This window comes from Perca fluviatilis, chromosome 15, assembly GCF_010015445.1.
Source record: "Perca fluviatilis chromosome 15, GENO_Pfluv_1.0, whole genome shotgun sequence".
Lineage (NCBI taxonomy): Eukaryota > Metazoa > Chordata > Actinopteri > Perciformes > Percidae > Perca > Perca fluviatilis.
This window is the reverse complement of record NC_053126.1, coordinates 17,349,754-17,369,069: the sequence shown is the minus strand read 5'-3', so window position 1 is coordinate 17,369,069 and position 19,316 is coordinate 17,349,754.

The window sequence follows — 19,316 nt, the reverse complement described above, 5'->3', positions numbered from 1 at the left end:
TTTTGGGGGAGCAGATACATGTCCTTTCCTGTGTTAAAGCCCCAGTGTGCAAGGATCTCACAAAGTTACGGCACGCCAAATCTTAGTGAGCATTTATTTCTATTGGCATATATTACACTGGCCTGGGATGTGGTTGCAGGGGTTATTCTGAGCTCAGCTTGTTCTGATCGGTGAATTGATTAGACGTGAATGAACCCCTGCAGAGGTCACTGAAATCAACACGAGGACAATTGAGCTTGTACTTCCAGCCCATCAGTCTCTCGCCCACATTTCTAACAATAGACCTCACTCAGTACATGGGAACCTCCTTCCATTAACATGAAACATTATTGTTTGGCTGTAATTAAACACAAGACGTATGTATAAATCACATGTTGAGGAACAATTTTTCCCAAATATTTCAAATCTAACGCATCTAATAATCCCATTCTTGCCTTATTTAAATGTATATTTTGAATGTGCACATTTAAAAAGGAAGCTAATAAACAAAATCAGCCTGTAATTAACAGTTTGATAGGATTCATGGTTTATATGAAGAAAAAGCTCCAGTAATAGAAACATTGATAATGGTCCATCATCACAAAGTGCCACAAAGTAACGTTCTATGTGTGTAGAACTAGCTAATGATGACTAGCTAAAGTATGACTATTCCAGTGTAGGTGTGTGTGATTGTACATGGTAAAAAATGGCCTCAGAGGGAAAATGCAGGAACTTGACAGATTTGGATGCTAAATTAAATGCTAAAATTACATAAATGGATGACAGTAACACTGTTGTTTTTTATTTTACTAAAACAAGTTTTTGAATTTTTTTTATATTTTATAATAAAGACAAATTTTCCCCAAAAATGTAATTCAGTAAACTATTCTCTTTTGATATGAAGCCATATGTTTTTAATTTCCAAAAATAGAAGATGTTTTCTATGTAGAGCAGCTGATTGACCCCTCGTCACTGTATTAATCTTTCATCTCTCAGCTGCAAAGTTTAGTACACTGAGAGGTGATCAAACATTTAAGTTTCATTTCATACAAAGTCAGATTAACCTGATGATCTGATTCAATGGACTCTCAACAAGTACTTTTCTGTTTATAATGCAACATACTCGCTATTTAATAATACGATTCTTTCAAACTTGTCTTGGTGGCAAACTGACAAAATATCACTGTAGTAGAGGATATCTCTTCCACACTTGGACCAATAGATTCACCCTTTTTATTCAAATGAAATTCTGTTCTTGGCAGTGGACAGCTCTCCGCCCACAGGAAATGATGAATCAAAATGTAACAGTCTCTGTCGACACACTAAGTGTGTGCTCCACTAACAGAGAGCTGCACTCGCCAACAAAATGTATTCTCAAAAGAGAGAAATATGACATAGCTGCCAGCGACAAATGTAGGGGTCGAGCCCGAATATTCACTGATGAAAGTTTGTCAATAGTAGTGGAGTATTCATTCAGGCTCACTTACAGGCAGCCGACCCTGTGATAACATTGAAGTGAATGAAATGTTAGGAGGCTACAATGCCTGGGCCAGGAATCAAATACAGACTCTTGTAGTAGGAGGAAAAAATATTAATCAGTGAGCTACAGTATTACGCTGCCCTCTAAACTTATTTTTTTAACCAGTGTTTGTGCCTAAAGTACGTGGAGCTGATCTGATAAAACTTGAATCTGAAAAATTTAAATGTGTGACATATATGTTTGGCATTTTTGGCATATCCTGCTGCTCAGTTTGGAAACACTGTACATGTGGAGCTGCTCAGTGGTCAGCAGATCAGACTGTGGTTTTACTGGCCAGCTTCCAGGTATGAATGTGTAACTGTGTGAATGTGATCAGGGTGTTTCTGCAAAAAAGAGGCTTCCTCTCAGTGAACCTTCCCTGAATAAATAAAGGTAAAAAAGGTTTAGAATTATGACATGCACACAGTGCACCTAAAATTGGAAATGAGGTCATATTGCTAGCCTATCTGCTATTTGCTATATTAAGGTTACGTTTTTGCCACAGTACCAAGAATTGGAAAAATTGGCCTCCAGATCAGAAATGATCCCTGCAGTACCCAGAGGATGTTTGATTGAGTTTCTGCTGGTAGTAAGATGTCATTCAAGGGTTTATCCCATTCATGATTGACACAAAAAACAACTACAATACATGATGCCGTGTCAGTTGTGAAGTGAGAACATCTGAATATTTATTTTAACTGGAATACACTATCATTTTGTCATAGAATGTTTGACAGTCGTAATGATAAAAGAGGATGCCATTAATGCCCATTTATAGTGCTGTTCATTTTATTTGACAGGAGAAATTCTGAGTTTGCCCACCAAGGGGCTCCCTTCTCAAACACTGCAATGACTATGTAAAACAGGTGCAACCATTTGGAGCTGTTCAGTCACAGTGTGCTGTTTGTTCACATGTAGGTCTGACAGATGGGTTATACTGTACTGTATACAATTAATGCCAAAAATTGATTTACTGATTAATTACATTAAAAAAATAGTATAATTTATTGAGTGTAAGTTATGTATTTTTCAAAGTTGGCAAGATATTAGTATAACAGCAATGTTTCATTTTGTTCATTTAATTTCTGAAGTAATATCAATCTTATATAAACACTTAATGTTGTCTGTATAACTAGTTTTCTGTCTATCAGAAGAACAATAGCACTTTAAAAAATCTAAAGAGCAGTTATTTATATCAAAATCATATTTATTACTCATGGATTCTATGAAACCAAACATGAACACTTCAGACGAATTACAATCAGCACTTTATTTCTGCATAGAGAGCTTTCAAAAAAGCTAAACAAAGTTAAAAAGTTAAAGTTAAACACATGCTCTAAAAGACTTCAACATGTTACAGTACAACATATGTTAAATATTGAAGTCATATCAGTGTATGCAAACAGCAAATACAAGGCAAAGTCCATGTGTTTGTTTCAGCGATGAAATCCAATTGTACAAACAGCAAACACACTACAATGAAAAAAAATTGTTTTTGCATGGGACCCACGTCCACCACTGACCTTTCTTGATTGAGTGTAATAGCATACAGAGCAAATGCAAAAAGGTCACTGGTAGAGACAGCTTCAATATTATAATTGGCACTTATTTCACGGAGACAGCTCTGTTGCAAGAAGCTACACACACTTGTCCAGAAAAAAAAAATTACATATTCATGGTATGTTTGCAGGCCTGTCATATCCATGCAAGATGCACTACCTGGTTGATCACGCAGACACAGTGCTGTGATGTGACTGACAGAATGAGCTGTTGTAATGCAGATGTAGTGTAACTTGTTTTTTGGCCGTTAGCATTCTGAGAGGTGCCTTTGTGTCTTTGCCAAGTCGACTCTTTCCGTATAATAGTCAAGGGCAGCACGTTTTCATCTGAAACGTGAATTCACTTTAGGGGGAATATGCAACAGGGGGAATAGTGCTAAAAGCGTGAAATTGCCATGCCTAGCCCGACATTTACAAAGCCAGCACAGCTAAAACATGTATCTTCTGTCATCTTCAGGAATAATCATCACCTGTGCTCCTCTGCTCTAAGATAATCAGCAGAGAAAAATGTTGTGTTCTGTGACTCTGTTAAGCACCTTCAAGTATTCTCTGACTGCCCTCTCCTTGTGCCATAATGATGAGCAAGCTGTCTGCCAAATTTAATCACTGTTATTCAGGCAAGTTAGCTTTGTACGTGGGCTACATTGTTAAAGGCCAAATCTGAAAATATAGAGTGAAGCACACAGCAGTAACATCTGTGTTCATTGTGTGCTTGCTTTGTTTACATTGTTATTGACAAGACACATCGGAGCATCTGAGTTTTTTATTGAAGGAGAGAAAATTCTGCAGTAATGCCACCCTGCTATAAAGGTTTTTGTGATTTTTTTAAGAAGTGTGAAAGAGTCTTGGTAAAGTAAAAAAGAGCTGAAGGACACATACTATAGTTCTTATGCTACTTTATACTACTCCACCATATAGCATTACTACATTGTTACACACTACATACTTTTACTTAAGATTTTACATTAAAACAACATGATGATCTTATAAAATACACTACAATGCCAAGTTTCTGACCCCCAGTACTAAACCCCAAAAAATTCAGCAAAACTTGTATCTACTTTCCTACCATGACCCCCCAGATTTAACTTGTGACCTTTTGAGGAGGCCTGAACCCTAGGTTATATACTGGACTAAACTACCTACCTGTATGTACTAGTATATAGTATATATACATATATATAGATACTATATATGATAGTTGAAACTATGTCTACCTTGACCGGCTACAACAGTAGGCTATAATGCAAAAATGTGCAACATTTCAAAAAAAATATATATTTTATGTATGTGTAAAAGGATTTTGTCTGCAGGATTTTTACTTTCAATGGAAGATTTTTAGATACAGTAGTTGTATTGATACTTTTATTTTAGTAAAAGATCTGAATACTTGTCCATCACTGAAAAATACCATGCTTTCATTACCGGTATATTTGAGGTTTTGCCACATTAAGCTTTAATTATGATAGTACATCTTTTAACATACATTTTATGTCAATAGGGTGGCTTGTCTTTGACAACTTTGTTTGTTTCTGATTGTAGGTAGTAACAATGGCAACAGTAGGTGGAGTAATTATTTTTAAAGAAGCTTAATAATAGGTTTAGCTAAATGGCTTATTTGTTCTGGGTTATGTAAATACAGTGCATTCTAATTAATGTAATTGGGTAAACAGGAAGAGATAATTGGAAAACATCACACGGAGCAGTTGCGTGCTTTGGTTAATGAAAAGGTCACATTAATGGAATGCAAACTTGAATGCAGCGTAATCATGAGCGAGTCACCTGAAATGTTTATACTGTGACCCAAATGTATGCATTCTGTACACTTAGAAGATAATATGGAAATGAAGAGATATTCATTGTTGCAATAATTGTTGCACTTGTGATACAGACCACAGTGGCATGCAGCACGCTTTAGACAGATGGCATCATGACACCATTTGAAAGATAGGATTCAGTCTGCGGATGATTTGCTAATGATTGATGGGTCTGCAGTGACTTTCCATCATTTCCCATGCAGTGTTGCCATTGTTCTGCTGTTGTGCAGAAGTCTTTAATACACTATATCTTGTCCAGTCATTTTTGCCTATTATTGAGTTCTTATTTTCTTACATTAAGAGATCAAGTTTCAGTGTGTTTCCAGTACAAATATGTGGTGTCAGTGTTATTTCACATGATTGTTGCACAGGAAAAGTATTTTCCTTCCTACAGTCAATTCTAAAAAAATTGATTTTTCTTGAAAACTGTTGAAATAATCTCACAACATTGTCGGATTTATTTTTCAGATTTTGTCTGTCTGCCACCATTTTGGTCCAGATTTAAATATGTCAAACACTGAAACACTTGATTGAATTGCCTTGATATTTTGTACTGATGTGCATAGTCCCAAGAGGATGAATCCTACCGTTTTTGATCTTATCTTGCGAAATATCTACTGGATCATTTTTTACACTTGTGGTTTTCAGAGGATGAATGTTAGCATGCTAACACACTAAACTAACATCGTGAACATGATAAACATCACTTAATATCAGCATGTTAGCATTGTCATTATGAGAACGTTAGCACAGTGACATGATAATATACAAAAATGACTGAAGAGGTTTTCGCAGTGTACACCTAACAGGGTATGCATTTAGGGCTGACCAATCAGTGAACAACACTGTATAAACTCAACATTATAGAATGAATATAAAGAATGGAGAAATAAATATTATATTCCAACACACTCATTATCAAACACATCTTAAATCTTCACATGCAAATGAACACTAAAGCCAAAAGACTGATGATCAGTCTGTCAGAATGATAGATGCAGAAATGTCTCCAATACGTTGATTTATTCCACTGAAGGAGTCAGGATCTACACTGTATGTGACAAATATGTGTCTGTATGCACCTGTGAACCCCCCCCCCCCATGCTTTCATGATTATAACATTTAATGGCTCCCTCTCAGTAACACATTGACATTGTCCACCCGAGATCCTCTCCAAGATGGCTTGATTTACCAAACCCCTCGAAAGGGAAAGAAAATCTCATTGAGGAGACGGATTGCTGAGAGGGCTCTCCAGCAGGCCTATAAATCATTCTTTAATCAGAGCGCACTGAGAGTGAGGTTACACACTAGCACCACTGACTCCCAGCTGTCTATGGATCTGCTCCTGCACTCTGCCTTCCAAACTTCTTCTTTGCTCCTTTGCCCTCCATCTTACCTAGTCCTCTACACCCTGCAATACAAAGCAGCATGTCATTTACCTGAGAGAAATGTTGTTCAGTCAACAAAAAGATTTGGGACACTTACAGTAACACTGACGTAAGTCGTCTGACAGCTTTAATTTGAGGGTATTGTTAGCTACAAAATTGAGCAGTCTAACAGCTATTTTAAGATGTGACAATGTTTGTTCATGTCAATGTTTCATTCTATGTGGCCATAGAAAAAAGGAATCTCATCAGCAAAAATGGCTGGAAACAATTCTAAAAGGAATCTTTAAGTATAAGTTTTTGATGTCAAATGATCAAAAACAGTTCAAGATTCTTTTCAACAGATTTTTGCACGAGTCTGTGTCCAAGGTCAATGTCTCTGTGGTGGTCTGGAACCCCAATGACATGCTTTGTTTGCTGAAACCAGCCTGTTTAAATATGAAACTGTTTGGCCTTCCTACAGTCAAGGACAGTCCAGTTAATATTTGTGAGCAACGTTTTACAAAGATCAAGATCACAGATGTAAGATGAACACCAGGTGGAAGGATTGTATATGAACTAAAATCTGCTCGGAATGTGAAAAAACAATGAACTGCTTGAGTGATATGCTGAAAAACACAAAAATAGCAAGGTGATGTGATTTGATGAGGAGCGGGCCTGCTTTTTGTTTCCTGAGGCCAGAGTGCCGTTACAGTACTGCTCTTTTACTCACTCTGAATGTGACGTGTGCTCAATGATGGAGCAACAGATTGAAGATTATTTCAACACGTAAATGTAGCCCATGTGAACCTTTGTCCATCCTGCTTGAAAAGTTGATGTGTCACAATGCATCCTTCCACTCATGTGCAATACACTGCTGTCAATAAAGGCCGATACCAGGTTAAATTACACAGAGCTTTGAAAATTCTTATTTACCTGCCACTAAGATGCTACCGATACACTAAAAGATAAGAATTCCCCTTATGGAAGAACAGAAAATGCGTTATAGTGTGGGATATGAGTGTGGGATATGCATTTGATGCATTTACAGTATTCGTCACTTGGTGGCTATAGACCAAGGGGAAGTTAAAAAGAACCCAATATGGAGTGTGGTGAATGAAAAATAAATTCTCAGAATATTACATTTTCTCTTCTTGCAGTTAAGATCGACGTTGTTGATTCATGATAAAAACATAATAATTATCTGTCTGAAGGCTGTTTTAGAGGAAAAGTTAAATTAAAGCATCCTCATTAGGTTTTCTGTGTATCCACACTCACTCACAGTTTGGTAATAAGGAAGTGCACCCAGTCATCTTTGGATTTTAGTTCTTTCAACTCACTTCAAAAGCAATCTTACACTGATAGTGAGGCAAAAATTCAAGCTTCAAGCTTCAGTACGGATACATCACAGCCTGCACTCTCTGGAGGTGTTAGCTTCATCATTTGGAGTCTCTTAGTTTTCATCTTTTTTAAATAGAATGTATTCAAGTTGACTAGCATAGGGAATGGAGAACCAATTGAAAACAATTTCATTCTGTGCATTAAGACATCACGTGTGCTCAGTTTGAGGTTTGTCTATAGAACTTCATTCACATGCGCTTCAATTCCCCTTTAAAGAGACAACTGTGTGTAGATATACAGTATATTGAGTGATGAGTAGAATATACATTGCAGGCCAGGGTGCATTATGTGCTCCAAAACTGACAGTGCTATAATGTAAATCATATTCAGCTGTAGTAAACCTAGCCGAGCACTAGATCACAAGCTCTAACCTTGCATTGTGCAGAGAATGTATATTGTCTTTATTGGTTAAATCTCTGAGACATTTGATGGACACATTTTTGGAACCATCAGCATTACATCAGTTTTTTGGGAGAAGGCTGGCTTGAGGCAAACTTATAATAAATTTGGTGACTGCATAAACTGAAATGGAAGTTTACCTGACATGGCTGTGATACTTTATTTTAGGATCATTTCAAGAAATAAATCATTTTTATTTAGTTTTAACCTGCAATAACAGATTTTATGTGGGAAAAACAGTTGTGAACATTGACATATCACCATATTTTACTGTAAGATGATGTGGCCAACTTGTTAGAAAACAGCTGCTTATTTATACATCCAGCGGTTACGGAGCAACATTATCATTCAATTGGAGTTGTGTTTTTGGCCACCTGATATCTAATATTCATTCTCTCTTATAGCTCTATTTTGGTCTCTATCATCTCCTGAGGGAAATATCTGGCTCTTTAGCTGCTTTGTGTCTGTCTGCTGTGTGGTGCGAGGACAGTCGTGTACAGTGTTTTCTTTTTGAGCTTTATCGTTGAAAATGACACTGTCCAGTTTCACACCGTCACATAGTCATTTTATTTTGTTATCCTAAAACATATTGATCAGTGCCGCTTTAAGGATCATCAGTATTCACCATTGTTTGATGCACTGAACTTAGTACTATACTGTCTGCCATATTAAGACAAACTTTATTTTACTGCCTCTTGAGCATGTGTAGTAATTCCACTCAGCTCTGTACGCTGATAAATATCCTCAAGTTAACCTCTGCATACTGAAGTGTACAGGGTGTGCACTGCTCTCATATCTCTTTCCTTGAGTAGGTCCCAGCAGGCTTTTACTAAGTTGGAAGTGTTGGTTAAATAGCTTGCAACCTTGCTATAATTCCCCAGTTTACTCTGTGTTTATCAAAACAAACTGGCTGTATGCCTTTGAGGTAAGGGGGATTTAGCCATCTCCCCTGCTTCTGATGTCCTTGAAAGGCAATGTCAGTGCTGATGTTACAGTTGTGTATTTTTGGCCAAGATACAGTTATAGCTTATACAGTGTAGCTCAATATCTACACTTTTGGCTATGGTTGTATCACTTCACTCATGCGTGTTTAGATGGATGTTCCCTCAGTTGCTGTCTGAGCTTTAAGAGATGTTTTCTGGCAGCTGTGTTCAGGGTAAACTCTGCTTCTTGTTGAGTTGGGGAGGAGGAGGCAATTGTTCACAATACTACTGATAGACTTGACTTTGGTACTGACTGGTCACTTCAGAACAGCCTGCATCACAACTCTGGTTTTTAGAGCTCTCTTTGTCTAGCAAAGCCCCAGGGTTGTACGCTAGAGAACAACAAGGAGAAATCCAACATGCATCCCCTTCAATTCATAATTAAATCTACTGTATAACATTTGCTTATATTAAATAATGCACTCACATCACTGGTGTGCCCTGCATCAGCAAATATGTAGCAAATGGGGGAAGAGGAAACTTCTATGATTTGTAAACAACAAAAAGACATTTTAATAAAAAATAGCTTCACCCTGAGTTTTAATGACCAAATAACTTAAAGTTGAGCATTTATGAGTCTGTTGTATATGTTAAGAGTTCATGGTCACAATGTTGGCGGGTTTGCATTCAGCTACATTTTATTTGTTTAATAAGATTTTAGTTAGTCTAAATCAAATTTAAAAAAGGTAATATAAGGAATAACATTGTGCTGTTTAAAAGCTGCTTAATGAGTTGACAATCGTATATCATGTCTTGTATTTGTTTTCCATAATAAATGATAGAGAACTTGGTTTTTTTACAATTAAATTAATGGGAGAAACATGCTTTAACTTTGACTTTTCTTTTCATGTTGGTTTTGCAGTTTCAGCTTTGCTTATGGCCTCTATTATTGTTATGGCATATAAACAACAGAACCAGTACTTTCAGGAACTAAACAAACACACAAGTGGAAATATATCTGACACTTCTGATCTTGTGGGCATCGAAGATCTATCCCAGAGCCAAATTGTAGCACTTTCCAGTTCTGTCTACCATGCACAATGTTGGCTATGACAAATCACTGCCTTCCGTTTCTGCAGTTTTAGCATCCCTGAAACTTGTTCTGAATTCTGAATCCCCACCCCTATGACACTTGGTGCAGGGAGAGGAGATGAATGATTGAAGCTTCCCATTTTTTTCATTCTTCTATATGGTCGCAACACTATCTCCTCTGACAGACACATGCTGTGTGTGGAGTTGCCTTCAGCAGGATTGGTATAGATACAGAGTCAGACCTCTGTGAAGAGACAAACCAGGCCGAAATTAACCTCAATCAGTATTTGCAACAATCAATTTATTTAAGTAAAATATTCTTGCACCAATCCTAAAGCAGATACAATCCTACATTGTGTACATATGGTGTCATATCCAAGCTCTGATAAAACATACAGGGCTCATACAGGGTGAGGAAACAAGCACCGCCATACAATTCAATTATTCCAATGTCTGTGTAAGAACACACAGATTGCTTCTACTGCGTGTTTCCATGGACACTGCCAAGCACCTTTCCTTTTAAATCCTCTCCTAAATCTCGATAAGAACATTAATTGAGACCAGATTCCTGGAGGATAAGGCGGTGAGTCTGCATGGATGACAGTAAATGAGATATGAATATGTAGTGGAGACCAAGAAGGATTTAAATATAAATTATGAATACGGCAGAAATTTAGAGTGCTCTAAAAATTCTCCCTCACCCTTGAATAATAGATGTGGTTTAGTGCTCTGCCGATCCATATGGGATCCACATTTATACCCTGGTGTTTGTGAGAGTAATGCCAAATAATCTCTTTTTACATTATAACATTTTCATTATTGTATTGGCTTTACCTGTTGACTAGAATAAAACTCATGACACTGTATTTGATTTTCAAGCTAAGCCATTTAGTAATGTTTGATGCTAAACACTTGTTAGAGCGCTCGCTTCAGGCTTGTCACCTGTTTTGTTTATGAAGGGATGGAACATATTCAAGTGCATAACCTATGCATGATCAGAGGAATGATGGTGTTTTACCTCAGAAAAAAAGAAATAATCCTAAATATATAAAAAAAAGATTACAGCCCGTATTAAGTGCTGGGAGATTTGCACTGCACTGCACGTTACCTCTTGGTGTGATTGCCCAGTTTAGACATCTGGGATATACACTAACATATGAAGTTGTTAATTGTTGTGTACAAACACCTTCTCAGACAGATGCTGAAAACTGAGGTTGCACTTCTGTATTCACAGTGGGATGGAGTTTAAAGCAGAGCTGCTTCCTCCTGCACTGACAGAACATGACTGACTAATGAACTGCGAGGCTCCTCAGGAAAATCTAAAATCACTTTTGCAGGAGGAGTACGCTACAGGGAAGTAAGTATCATTCAGTTATTTCAGATGAAATGCTATGCATTTATTTTGTATAGATTATTAGATCTGTAAAGGTAAAAATCACTTCTGTTTTCAAGTTTTTGCCATTTTAAGCACACTTTTGTACTATGGCACCTATAATACACCACCATGCCTGAAATCTGTTACTGGGACAGAACCTCTTAGTCTTATGTAGACCAACTGTTAACTTGAGGTAAACGGGAGTATGCCAACCTGCTCATTTGAATGGGTTTAGGTCCACATGAACAGAATGGAGGAGATGACGACTCATCAGTCTGTTAAAGGATTACTAAAGTTAAAATTAAAGAACATACTGTATTTTCCAAGTAAGAAACATTTTTGACTACAGTTGAAAATTAGCCGACTGGCTAACACTGGCGCATTTACAGAAATGTTGATTAATGTGCATTGTCCTTTAAATCGATCAACCTAATTTTGATATGCTACATGTATAGGCGAGCCGAGGCGAGCTTGCAATGTTTCGGACTGTCTGCTTGACCTAATTGCATTTTAACACACTACATTTATACACCAAACCTAGTAGGCCTAGCTAGGCTACATGCAGAACATATAAGAAAGTGTTGTGATACGAGTGGAAACTTGGTCTCAACGACAGCGGACATCCACCAAAAACAGAGTCACGAAACTCATGAGCGGAGCTTGCAAGTTTCCTGTGCCTAATTATAAATACATTTATACACCAAACTTACAGTAGACCTAGGCTACGTGCAGAACATTGTATGTTATTTCAGAAGTGAAAGAATAGCTTTTGTTGTGGATTTGCTTTTTACCCTGACTCGAGGAGAGACTTCAGTCGCTCGTCTGCTACAGAATAGATCCACTCATGACAATGTAGCCGGCTGATTCGCGCGACTGACTGACTCACGCGGGAACTCATGAATCAGCGAGAACTCATGAGTCATCGAGGAGTCATGAGTCATGATGAGTCATGATGAGTCATGATGACTCATGACTCCTCGAGTGAGCCATGGTCTGCGAGCTTGCAATGTTTCCGGCTCTGAGTCTGCGGGTCCGGAAGTTCCTATAACCTGTCTCGGACTGTCTGTGCTCACTCAGTCACTTAAGTTGACTTGTGGAGTTGTGGTTGCCTACGGAATTGTAAGTTATAAAGCTTTTGGCAGCTAAAATGGCTAGGACTAGTAGTAGCTCATGTTGCAAGAGGTTTGTGTGTGCCACTGTTATCATTTTAGATTGAATTGTAGTAGGACTCAACTGATCCGAGTTAATGATACTAGAGATTTGCGACTCATGAGTCAATTTAAAGACACGGGTGAAAGATACGAGTGAATCACGACTCAAACAGGTTTAGTTTCTTTGTATGTTTAAAGCTATACAAAGTCTCTGTCTTTCTGAGGAATCGAAATAATGACAAATTAAAGGCAAAATGGGTGAATTCACGACATATTAGTTTCTGAGCATTTACATACTGAGAAATACAGAGAGAGTTTTGTGGAGCTCATAGTCTTGATTAGCTTTGTATAAACTCATTTGGCAATGGCTTAAATATAACGGACGTTCATTAATATAAAATAGTTAGGCACTAAAGCTTTAACTTTACATCCTTATTTTAGACAACATGACTCCAGAAAAAAAATATTTATGTTTACTAATGATTTTTAGAAGGGACTACTAATGTAAACATGATTTGTCTACTGCATCAACTTACCACTCTGTGTTAATACAACTTGACCTGTTAAGTTTCACCTTGTGTTAGATGGTTTAAGGCAACAGGTTTCCATACAAATTTGTAGTAAAGTCAACTAATTTGGGATAACAGTTACATGCAAGCAACCAAACGACCCAATGTTCTAATTCAAAAGCTTTTTTCACAGCAGACATTTTGACATGTCACAGTAGGAAAAGTACAGGTGTAAATAATGAATTAATGATGGCTGATTTCCATTTAGCTGCTTCAGTTTCAGGGATGCAGTAATACACATGTGGATACTTGCTGACTTACTGTCACACTGTCATGGCTTACTGGGGCACTTGAATAGAACCGAGCCATTGTTAATGTTCTTAGTGTCACCTGTCCTATTCACCTGGTTTCAATCACATTTTAATTTGTAGTTGAAACATTGGAAATATTTAAAAACCCATTTCAAAGAGTTTTTACACTTGGTTGAGGTGGAAAAGTTGGTGTATCAATAAAAGGAAAAAAAATGCAATGTGCAATGAAAACGGACTTGTCAAATTTATTTATAGCATAACTTCAACAACACTAACATTGTTTTTTGCCGTTTAAAGTTTTGACTGGCACTCTTTTAATTACGGAATTTCGTTGTGCCCTCTTTGACTTCCTGTTTTGCTCCCATCATAACTACTATGGTCACTAAAGGGCGCCACCTATCAATAAAACATACATATGGGTCGTAATTGCTGTTTGTACAAACAACAAGAGGACAATCTTAAAATGACATACACAAAATAATTTATTGACCCACACCAATATTTTAAGAGATGTTTTATGTGAAATTTACAGAAGAGCACTGCAGTTCCATTTAAAGTAAATCACTCACAAAGGCAAAAGTAAATACACTGGAAAAGTTGGCACTTACAGCTAATCTGTGTATTGACTTTCTGTTTTTTGTTTGTCAGAAATTAGTTTTATAACCTGGAACATGTTGCATAGATTCTCATTTGTGTGTGGGCTTTCTACTGCCTTATATACAGTATTTGTATAATGGTGACCAATATAATCTAACACTCTGACAAAAGTCCTTTTAAAGAACATATACACTATATCATTGTTTTGTTCTTTAAATGTTTTCCTGCTCACTATGATGCTTGGGAGAATGCTTGATTGAAACAAGTGGACAACTTATAAATGCTTCACATAATATTCAGTACATGTGGTCACATCAGCGTTTGTGAAAATTAAACACTTCACAGTTTTGCTTGAAGCAGAATATTATCAAATTAAATATTCTCATCTATGTCGGACATAATATGCCGCAGGACATTGCAATCAATATTTGTCACTGTTAATTCTCTCTTGTGGCCATAAAAGAGACAATTACCTAAGCTACAGCACTTGAATTTGCTGAACCAAATTTGATGTTTATGTGACAACACTGGTTCTTGACTTCGACATTGAGGAGTTTCAATATTTATTGGATTAAATAAATACTGTATACAGACTGATTGAGTATATTGGCTCATACAGAACCTAACAGAGGCTAACATTGTCTTATTCTAACCGAGCAATAGCAATAGCAACAGTTTTGTTTGCACGAAGACTCAATGCCATTATAAGTGTTTTTTTTTTTTTTTACTATTTCCCAGTCCATGGCTGTTCTGTGATGCAGGGACTGAGGGACAGTTCTCATTTTGTTTGGATTCAGGATTGTTGAGCCTCAGAATAACAGCAGGGATTAGGTAATCCCTGTTTATGTGCTTTTCACAAGGCGCTGGCCATCCAGAATAAGAATCTGTGGAGATACAATCAAAGGAAACAAATCTGTGAGCCACTGAAAGGACAACGCAATCCACTTCACAGCCATCAATCAACTATTGTTGCATTTAGCCAACAGAAACAGGGGTGTAGCCTTCTATGCACGGTGATCAATCACTCACCGAAGCAACCTTTTGTCTGTGTCATTGAAAACCAAATAAAACACACAAAATCCATCAGCCATGCAGTTTGTCTCAATCAATAACAAGTTGTGTTCAAAAGTGCTCTGAGCAAATAAATGGCTTCATTTTTAAACAATGCTCATGTCCTTTTCTGATGGCAGCTGTCCATCATCAGAGAGCTGCAGTGGATGGAAATCAGTCAGTGACAGACGTGTAAGAATATTTTAATTATGCGGGGACACAGACAGCCTCTGCATCACTTGGAACTGACACAAATTACAAAGATAACAACCTGCAATCAATAATTTTTATTTAAAAAACTATTTAATCTTAGTAAATGACTTACTAATGCAAGCAAGAGCTACGGATGCTTAAAATCAATTCTTACATAAGTCTCAACTTAAATAAGTAGATTCTTAACCCATTATTAGAACTGTGACAAAACAAATCAGGAGTGAAGGGGTCACAGCCCTCAGGCTCCTGTGTTTCTCACATTTTTGCTAAAGTTATAACTAATTAGAATTTTGGGAAGAGTCTTTTTGAACTGGTGGAAGCCAGATCTGTGGGTGTTGACTTCAGCTCTCCATGCAAGGGGATCAGAAATAGTTGCTGGGTTCATGAAACTGCTGAGCGTTGTCAAAGCAAACTGTGTACTAATTGGACGATTTTGTCGAATATCGAGGCGCTCAGCGGACGGCAGAGAGGATGGTATTTCTTAACCATGTTCCTTTTTTGTGAAGAAACAAAAGAAAGCAATGCATCACAATAGTCCTGATTTAAACAACACGGACAAAATGTCAGCAGCAATTAGCTGACACCATGGTTGGCGAGGAGAGAGGTAACCTGCTGTTCAATGGCCTTTAGTCGGTGCTTGGCTTTTGTTCTTGTTGTCTTTTCTTTGTAGATCAGCAACAAATACACAGGAAGAGCAGGAATAATAACATGAAGAAAAAGGCAAAAATAAATTAGTAGTAATCATATTATTTAAAAACAAGCTTGCAAAATTGGAATCGGATGCTGATTTTCCTAATTGCAATCCATGGCACTACAGCTTTCATAGTAAAAGCCTCTTTAGTTTAAAACGTCAGCATGTGCCTGATGGGGGGAAAACTTTTTTTCTAATTTTTACACAAATTACAAAGCTTCTAGTGCACCAAACATTGTATCATGGTATGTGTTAACACTTTTTCAAGTCTGTTAAAACATCAGTCAGGTGCCCAAATGTTCATTGAAACCATTTTAGCTTGCTGTAAGCATTCCTCCTGTTCATTGTGGCCATTATGAGATCTCATCCTAATATGTTTCCAATGTAACTGATGGAGAAATAAATCCATAGGTGTCTCTTTGTGCAAAGTCCATTCCAAAGTGTATAAGAAGCTAATATGATGCTTAAATTGTCTAGCTAGATAAATCACGTGAGTGTCCTTCAAAGTTCAAAGTCTTTTTATTACCTCTTTGTGACCCCTTCACCAATTTTGCACTAAACAACTGTAACTTTGGAAGATCTGCACTTGATTTGATTAACTCAGACTGCTGAAGCTTCAGATAAGCTGTGGGATATTTTTTTGCACATATTTTATTCCCCATTATTGTCTATATATGGGCCTTGAGTATTGTTTTAAGGCAGACTTGCATATCTCCCTCCAAGCACAGAGAAAGCTCCAGCACAGTTGCTAAATAAGTGATAGAAATGTGTGTTTCTTTAAACACCTACATGCAGAACATTGACGGCATAGTATAATGGCTGACACAAAAGAGGTCCGTTGGTGTTGCAGTTCAATTACTTGAAATGTGCAGGAGTGACTGATGGCAGAAAAAGACAAGTCTCATCTAAACCAGGAAGAGCAGTGTCTTGCTCCTCAACCAGAGGAAGCAGCAATAAGATCATCTCACTCTACTGATTCACAGCAGCCCACATTTATATCACTGCTTGGGCATTTTTATGAACTGGGTTTGTTCAGTAGTTGTATAACACTGTGTTATGGATTCAGTTGAGGGTAATAACATCCAGGATGCTTATGTATGTTTTCAAAGAAAACAGTAGTGCAGTCTCAAAGCATCAAAACATTGCTTTAACTCCCAGAGTTCCCTTTGTGCCTCTTGTTCCCCACTCTTCTCTCTGAACAATCATCTCCTAACTGGTCCAATCAAAGAGCACGGTTCTGCAGAGTTTAGATTGCATTTTGACTAAAATTGGCTTTTACAGCACTTGTAGTATATTTGGAGTTAATGACTAACTACCTCCAGTGGATGTTTCTTTTGTAGGTTGAAGAAAGATTGTGACAGGATTGTGAGCTACGCATTCATCTGATGATCTGATTTGCTACCAGATAGGATCGAAATCTGTAGAAAACACTGAGTGGGTGTTTACCACAAATAAAGAATAACACATTTTACTGTAAAACTTTCCTTCTGAAATTCATCATCACTGTCAAACAATTTTTTTAAGGAAACAATAGTTATTGTCCTTACGCTGGCATCTTTTTCAACTTTATCTCCAAAACTGTACATCATCTATCCTTTTTTTCCACATAGAGTGGGTAATAACTTAATACTGTCAAGTCCTGATGTCATACTGATATGGTGATCCGATAAATTCTGAATAGCAAGAAACTAAATGAAAACACGAAATATCCTGATATCCTTGGCATTATAGGACACCAGCAAGAATAAAGGGAGGTGTTTTAATACCACAGGGCGCTCTGCTGCGCCACTGTGCAGAGGCTTGCCAAGGTTGCTTATTCTTAGTGGTTTATATCAACTTAAAAGGGAGAGATTATTCGAATCCCCAAGGACATTATTCTCTGCTGGAAACATGAGCTTCAGCCAGGGCACAGCTGGCAGTTTAGCAGCATTAATATAGCAGCAAAGATATAATATGAGAGGTTCATTGGCATATAGCATATAGGTTTGATCATTTTGTCAATATATTTATGTGACATGAAACGATTATGTATTTGCAGAGGATCCAGTATGTGCTATGTTTGAGTTTGCTGTGATGCAGGATCTGTGTGAACAAAAGTAGTACAAAAGTTGCAGCATGAAAGTCAGGATGCTGCCCTACAAATGTCATATTTTCTGAAAACTTTCTGCATGACAAAGTATCACATATAGCAGAAGCTTGTAATTTAGGAGCAATTTCTGGGATACCTGCACACATCAAACAAGAGTTTTAAGACATTCTGCTCTATTACTCATTGGAATCGCATCCATTTGCACAGAATACAAACAACTTCAGAGTTATTCTTCATCAAAGTGCTCACAGATGGGGATTGCACGCATACAGTCGTATATATTCATAAGGTTTAGTGGCATACAGTGCAAAAGTAATTTCAATGTTTTCTATCACTACAACTTAAGGCTGTGTGTGTTTACAGCAGGCCTGGACAAGTAGTCCTGAGATGCTGCTGTGAGGGAGTCCATCTTTCACAGTGTGAAGGATGTGAGGGCAGACAAGTGCAGTGTTGTCCACACATGTGAATGCTGCAGGAAATGTTTTGGAAAGGCCCGTTTCGTACCTGCTGTCCATGTGAGCAGACTTTAAGTCAGTGGGGGAGTATTTTCTGGGTGTTTCTCTGTGTATGGAGTGAAGAGTGAAAGCTTTAGTATTGTTACAGTGATGAAGTCACTATGCCAGGTTATTATAAAAGCAACGAGTCCCTTAACATGATCAATTGCCAATTTAGAGTACTTTAACCATTATCTATAAATTATTTGTATTGCTTCGGAAGCAAATAAAAATGACAAAAATGTGAACCCATGAATGCAGACAGATTATAAAGCAAAAAGGTTTTCAAATTTGGACGCTGGGGATCGAGAAAAAAGATTCACCGCAAGACATACAGATTTTACAGATTATTTCCGTTTGTGTCCCTGAATTTCACTTTGGAGTCCATATTCATTAATACCAGCAACAAACATGAGTGTCGATAAAGCCCAGGGCCAATCTCTAATGTACAGTCTTAGAGTGACACATCAAAACAGTAAAGTGGGAAAGAGTTGGCGCCGTCTTAAATGCAGTTTCTGCAGTTCCAAGTGTCTTACTGTCCCTTTGAATCTTAAAATGGTTTGAGCTCCAACATTTTTGTTTTTACATTTCATCTACTTTGACCTTGAGGGACTGATGTGATCTACGTGATTGCTGATCATATTTCACGGTCAAGGTAAGCTGAACATGAGCCGAGAACAAATGTTTTTGTTAAAGCCTCGGTAATAAGGAATTACAGCAACTTTTTCATCCCACTGCTTGTTTTCTCACTGTGGCATGTATTGGTGGGATTGAGGGATGTGG